The sequence below is a fragment of the Dasypus novemcinctus genome, chromosome 13, assembly GCF_030445035.2.
Source record: "Dasypus novemcinctus isolate mDasNov1 chromosome 13, mDasNov1.1.hap2, whole genome shotgun sequence".
In the NCBI taxonomy this organism is placed as follows: domain Eukaryota; kingdom Metazoa; phylum Chordata; class Mammalia; order Cingulata; family Dasypodidae; genus Dasypus; species Dasypus novemcinctus.
In genome coordinates this window covers 107,091,917-107,099,435 of record NC_080685.1, presented here as the reverse complement: position 1 = coordinate 107,099,435, position 7,519 = coordinate 107,091,917, and positions in this window count along the sequence as shown.

The window sequence follows — 7,519 nt, the reverse complement described above, 5'->3', positions numbered from 1 at the left end:
GAACTTATTCCAGGACTCAGATATGTAATTGATATCATTGGACTCTGTCCAATGAAGCACCCTAACAGCACCAGGAATCCATAAAAGTGAGTACTATGGCTTCCAAAATGTAATGGTCATGTAAACTGCAGCATGAATAATTTTAAAACTCTATCTTGATGTAGGAAGGATTATGATAATATCTGCAGCAGATCTGTACAGCCCAGAAGCACTTAGCATGGTGGCTGAGAAACTTGGGCGTACTTTTACCTCTGTTGTTTTAAGAATATCCAAGGACTTACCCTCCAAACATTCGGTAATCCCTTTGAAACTACTGCCTGACACGGTTGTTCAACCTAGAGCATGGAAGGCCAATTTCAGATACATGAAGGCCCACGAGCTAAGTGGCAAAGTGGAAGAAATAGACATTGGGTGTGTCTTTTGCTCATTCATTTGGAGTATATTCGCAGAGACTAAAAGGAGAAGTTCAAAAAGAGAAGGCATTTCATTCAACATATATGTATCGAGAGCCTGCAAAGTGCCAGGGCTGGGCTTACAATATTGAACTGACACTAAGATCCCTGCCCTCAAAGTGCAAATTGTAAAGCAGGAAATAGACACATGATCAACAACACATTGACACAGGTGTTGACAAATTCTCCCAAGGGTGGCAGTAACCCCCTGCGTGAGAACCGCGGCACTCGCCCACGTCTTCTTCCAACATTGCCACCTGGAGAAGAAGTGTGTCTTTGCAACACTTTAGTCGATGCCTGGCACATTCCAACCGGTGCCTCCGCCTCCCTGCTTGTTTCCCTCCTGTTAAATCCTGCTGCGTCAAGACCATTACAGCACTTTCCTGCTGCTCTCCCTCCCGGTGTGAAAGCCTGTGAAGTGAAGGGAGGCTCACTGAATAATTTACAAGTAGTTTCTCACTTCAAGAGCCAATGCTCCAGTTACTCAAGATAGCATCAGGGCCCCCCGGCTTCCTGCCTGTGAATGAGGCAGGCACACGCTGGGGGTGGCTTGAGCTAAAATAACCAGCTAATTGGCAGTGGCAGTAATGACCAAAAACATCTCACGGCCTGTAGATTTCACTTAAACTTGAGGGCTGATGCTATGCATGCAAGAGGAACTGGTTAGATTAGTGGGTCAGCAGCAGGAGAGCGGGCAAAAGTGATCACTCATCTTGGGCTAGGACAACACATTTTTGAATAGATGTTTTTTTTTAATACCAAGTATAGATGTTTTATCCACTTCCTCCTTACCACCACCAGCCTTTCGGTTATTGCAAAAAGTGTCTTCGCCGGGGAATTCGGAGAAACACACATCATTAATACACGGGAGTCCTAAATATAAACAGAAGCAAGACTCCTGTGAGGGAAACTAAACACAGGAAGACCTCGAACTCCCAGCCAAGCACTGTTCTTTGAAATCCCCTACTAAGTTTATTTCTAAAAATTCCTTAAAGTAAGAACCTGCTCGCAAGATTTCTGAGAGTGACTATTGAAATGTGCTGACTCAGGGCTGAATTATTGACCAGAAGCTGAAGCTGGAGGAAGAGTAGAAAAGAATCCAGGAAACACGGTGTGAAGGTCGCACTTGTTGCTTTAACTGAGCCCTTGGATTACTTTGGGTAAGCCCCCTCCGTTCATTCCTCATTCAGGCAGGGAGCTCAGCACGAGCCTACCCCAGGTTCGCTGGAGGACTCAGGCACATCGTGGCACGTCAGGAGGACTGGCAGGGAGGGTGCAACAGGGACTTACCTACGTGAGGCTAGAGGAACCTCCTGAGAGAGAACTCCCCCTCAGGGAAGAGACTGCGGAGGCAAACAAGCCGGGTACAAGGTAGTGATTCAGAGCGGGAGGGGTGAAAAGGCAAAAGGTGGGGCAGGGGTCTCTTGGAGGTTGAGAGTGCCCCAAACGACTGAAATATTTTGACATTAAAACATACCGAAACTGGATTGTAAAGACTGGCATATTTTGCAAATTTACACTTCTATATTCATGTCTTTAACACACATACACACAAGCCACATTGCAAAAAACTGTGTGATTCTCAAGAGAAGGAAAGGGTCGATAGGAATGACCAGTTTAGAATTCAGCATAGGTGGTGCCGTGCAGTCCTGGGCACAGCAGCGAGTGCTGTCTTCTTCCAGATCTCCTCCCTGGCTGCTCGTTCCCGGGACAGTTCCAAGGGTGCCTGCACCTGCTCCGCAGATGCTCTGCTCAGTCCTCACCTGGATCGTAGGCACTGGGGACTGCAGGGGAAGAGCAAGTCGAAACCACAGTGCTTTTGATTCAGAAGCTCTGAGAGATGCGGGGCACAAAAACCTTCTGGTGCCAACAACCTCTTCAGCAACCTTGGTGACTTTGGCAACCACAGGGGTCCGCTTGGACGTGAATGCCTCCACGTGGGCACAGGTGTTGCTGGGGCATCCCAACAGCGGAAGTGCCTTTGCTTAGACACCAGCAGTGGCCTCATCTTCCAGGCAGCAGAGCTGTCCTTCCTGGTGTTGTTCTAAGAAACATCCCCAGTGAGAGCCAGGGTGGCAGGAAAATTGCAGTAGCTGAGGGATGGCCAGGCGTCTCTTGTTCCATCAGTTCGTCCTTTCCTGGTCTTCCCCGGGGGTGCCAGCCCTCCCTTAGAAAGCACACGTCCTGTTTCCCATGGCGGATTTTGCAGGGGCAGGCCACGTGGGGAATCACTCCCTGCCATCGGGTGGGTGAATCTAATTCTGGGATTAAGCGTTAAGAAGCCAACTTGTCCACACAGATATGTCTCCTCCAATATAAGCTTCATCAATAATGTTTAAAATGTTACAGCTTTGAATCTTCTGTCTGTTTCTAGATTGGCTCAGGACTCAGGAAAGAGAAGTTCAGACAGCCACGAGAATCGCCACCACCACCATCATCATCATCATCACCACCGTATTCTCAGGGCTTGGTATATTCTTTGGTCCTAGCAGATACCTAAAAACATACTTGAATCAAGGAAAAAGATTCAAAAATTCAAATTCCACTCATTCCAAGAATTTGAAGGGTGTGTAATGGGAAGAGAGACATGTCAGAGAAAAATTGTTTGGTGATTGTTACAGTGACTCAGTCTTTACCCGAAGGCTGGTAAAATCCAGGAAACACTGCCTACTCATTTATTGATTCATACTTTCAAGAACTATCTTTCAAGCATTTAACATGTTCCAGGCACATAGAAAGAATTTCAATACTTTAGCATCTCATATTCTAGTTGGATAGACAGATTTGGGTGTAACTGAAATTCAAGATGGTAAATGGTTTACTAACAATGCAAGCCAGGTATGATGGAGAAAGTGACAATTTTTTTTTCTATCAAAAGAGTAAAAAAAGTTTCAGAAGGCTGGAAACCAAAAAATGTCATCTGAAGTCTATGCATTCAGAATCTGAAAAAGGAGGAAATGCTGGGGATGATGAGCAAATGACCAGTTCACTGAAGCCAGCAAATAGAAAAGGCCAAAAATTCAAATGAACCAATGATATATTCATTCAACAAATGTGAGACAGCTTCACCTCCTGCTCTAGGGTCCTTTTTCCCTAAAATAAATCCCCCACCTGCTTTTTTGCTGTAGTTAATTTGAGTGGGATCTTGTTACTAGACACCAAAAGAGCTAAAAATGTCAAGTGAAAGCCTTCTTCTGGGATGTATGGGTTTGTATTCCCCAAGTACCTGCATGGTACTTTTGGGGAGACTTGCTAAGTATGAACTCAGACACATTGTCCTGCAAATCATTCCTTGTTCTTGGGAAAAGCACTTACTCAAGGAGATTGGCCACTGAGACCCCAAGAGAGAAGTAGGGATGTGCAGGCATTACTTCAAAGCAGAAGAGAAAACTGAGCGCAAACTGGACTGTGTTTAGCAATGTGCACCCTAGACTGATTTGTGCCCATTATGTAGGGCTACTCTAACCCAATTGCAAAATAAATCGATATCCAGCGGTCATATCGTGAAGGGACATTCTGGTTGACCGCATGCTTCAGAGGACAGAGGCCACCTTCTGTAGACTGGAAGTTGCTTTTTTCTTTTTTCTAAAGGGAATGGAAATTCCCAGAACCTGTCATATTGGAATGGACAGATCCAGGGTCAGAAGGAAAAGGCTAGAAGACAAGGAATCCTTTACCTCTCCCCAGAGGCTGGCAGAGGGGGACATGCTGGTGGTCTTTCCACCCCCCGGTGGAAAGAAGAAAGCTGATCTCTACCAATATGAGGCAAGATAAGGGCTTCTCAGGCTTTAGCCAGGGGACTCTGAGAGCTGTCCTATCTGATACTAAGTTTTCTATTTCTCTGTGTTGTAGTTTCCTTCTGTGATAGTAAATCCTTACATGAAGTTTTGTTGTTCCAGGCAGATCTGGGCTCCGGTGTGAATAAGGGAAGGATCTGCGTGGAGTAGTAAAGGGGGAGCAGACTTTTCGTCCTGAGGACAGCTTTATAATAGCAGCATTGAAGGAAGGGAGGTAGAAGGTTCTGGACTGCAGGAAGTGAAGCGTGGCCTATAGCAGAGGGAAATTTGCCAGTCTGGAATCAGGTGAAGTGAAGACATAGGTATGGCACAACCGACTCAGGAACCAGCGTGAGTCAGCCTTCCCCATCCACCCCTTTCAAGGGTGTTAGAGGATTAAGGAACAATTTTGGAAGAAACTGGGTAGATGCTTAACAAGACTGTTTCCTCCTCCTTACACGTGACAAGTACATCTCCCTTCCCCCTTGCGATGGCCAATGGAATATAAGGGACCCTGCCAGACCCGGCCCCTAATATCTGCCTGCTCTCCTCTGCTTGGTCTCTCCTTGCTTGTTGTGCAGAAGACTCCAAGGGGGCTGCAGAGGACAGTAAATCAGAAAGACAGAAGGAACCCGAATCCCTGAATCATCACTTGGAGAGTTGCCAGCACTCAGTGTGAGTGTCATGTGGGCAAGGAATAAGCATTTACCATGTTGCATCACTGAGATTCTGAGGATTTTAACTACTACAGCTAACATGAAGTACTCTGATTAATGCAACACAAGACGTCTGAAGTTCCATTATTACACAGGTGAAGGCCTTTGAACCATCAGAGATTTGGGTTAAAAAAATATGAATCAGATAAAAATCCCTCCCCACCAAAGAGCTTATAATCAGTAAGATGCTTAGAGAAAAAGTGACCCTAGAAGGATAAACAGGGACCTAATAAAGATCTTTGTTTTCCTGTTTCAGACATTAATGATGAGGCTCAGAGCCACCAAGAAATGCTTAAACAAAGACCTGTCGTGCTGTCGGAATTGCCCCGAGTTGAGAGCCTGTTTTATAAGTTGTGAACACATTGAAATGAGCTAAAAGAAGCCTCCATTTTTCTCTCTGATCAGCTGGTGGATTTTTTTTTATAACCTGTATTTCTACATTGCCATGGTTTTGTCCCAGGGTTCCTGGAAAATAAATAAATTACAGAGACAGTATACTAAGTCAGTTCTTACCAACCCAAGACCTTACATGCGTCAACCAGGCTCTTTAAGCATGTAAGTAATTACAACCCAAAGGATGACTACAGCACTGAAAAAATAAAAAAGGTGACCTGGCACCTGTAGGAAGAGCTGTTCTCCTGGGACTTAGGACTTTCTATTTCCCTTTTTATTTCCCTTCACACATTTCCTCAGCACCTGGATAGGGCACCAAAATCACAGATTGCACCGGCAGTCTCTCTCTCATGGACGGCCAAGTAAAGCTGAGTGGAAGGAGAGCTCCACAGGACGAGCAAGGGAGCCTGTGACTTGTCTCCTCAATTTTAAAATTCAAAAGTAACTTATGATACATGTTACCATGCTACAATATGGATGAACCTGGAAAACATTATGCTAAGTGAGAGAAGCCAGGCGCAGAGGCTGCATAGGGTATGACTCCCTTTACATGAGATCTCCCAGGGAGGCAGATCCATCAGGCAGAGCGCAGGCTAGTGGTCGCCAGGGGCTGGGGGCAGCGGACAGGGAGAGACTGCTAAACCAGGTGGGCTCTCCTGGGACGAGGAAAATGCTTTGCGCAACATTGTGGCTGCGCTAAGTGCCACGCGTCACACTTAAAAATGGTGAATTTTTTTGTTCTGCAAATTTTACCTCAATTTTAAAATATTCTGATTAAAAAAAAAAATGAGTCACAGGATTGTCTGTCTCCTTCCTCGGCCCACACATTCCTGTTACGTCTCCAGCTCGTGCTCCCTGAAGCTCTGGTATTAACAATGGTAGCACTAATAGCAGCAGAAATCCAATATAACTCACTGCAATCCAACTGGTGAAAACACAAAACTCAATTTTAGGACAATTGACTGTCTTCTGAATCAATGGAAAAGCTGAAAGGGGAAATCATGTGCTCTTTGGTCAAGTGTCAGGGGACACAGTTAGATGAAGACATAGAATGACAGGTTCCTGGATGAGAGATTAATAACCAAAGAGTAAAGAAACCTGTCTGGGTTCTTTCTGCTTATCTCCCCAAATGCCTGTTGATGTTCCATATAGGCTGGTTTGTTGTTGTTGTTGTTGTTGTTTTTACATCGTCTTACCTCCTGGAACTGGTCTTTGTGGCATGCCAGATGTAGACAGTGAAGAAGTGATTAGGGGCCAAGAAGGAGCTGGAGTTAGACTGTGTTTGCCATGCTGGTTCCCAGAGAGTCATCTGCCCATATCATGATGCTGTGCCAAGGCAGTGGGGAGAGGGCATATGGCTTGGAGGAGATGAACTAAAAGCACTTGCTTTAAATTCCAGTGTCCCTTCTCTCCTAAGTCATGCTTTGTCTTCTGTGAAAGGTGTGGCATCTCTGCAGGCACTGGGAAATAAATGGCATGGCTGGTAAGAGGACAGGTCACTTCATAAAGAGACTCCTATCCTTAAGAAAGGGCCCCTAGCAGAGGCCCCAGTCTGTTCTAGGTTAGATGGCTTCCAAGCACCTCAGCACACACAGTCATCAGGGCAGCAGGTTCTGTGGAAAGCACAACAGGGAGCTAACACCACAGGTGTTTTGGTTGTTGAGTCCTGCATCCTAGCCCTGCTTGGTGAAGGTGTAAAGGGCATCATGCCAGGTGGCTGCCAGCCCACAAGGTAGAGGTGTCCTGGAGTTGGCTTGGCTCATGGGAGCCGATTGTTGACTTTTCAGGAATATGTACTACAAATACTGCTAGAGCTGAAAGAGCTCTCAGTTTGATAAATACATTTTTTATGAGGGTAATAAATAGTTTAATAGATTATTTAACTGATGTATTGACAATAAATTTATTGGGAAAAGGTTTAGTGGATTGGGATGCAAATCTATTTGTCATATTACAGTCGAATTGCAACCATACGTTGGTTATGCATACATGAATTCAGCAAAAGTTGACAAAGCAATTTGTGAGAGTCAACTGGCTGTACAGAATTTTCAATAAAGTATATTGTATATTTTATTGTTTTGTAAATTTTGTGCCACACATCCTTTATATCAGCAAAATTTATAATAAACTTCCTCTTTTTTCCCCAGAGAACCAGTTGTTAAACATCACCTGTAAACCACTT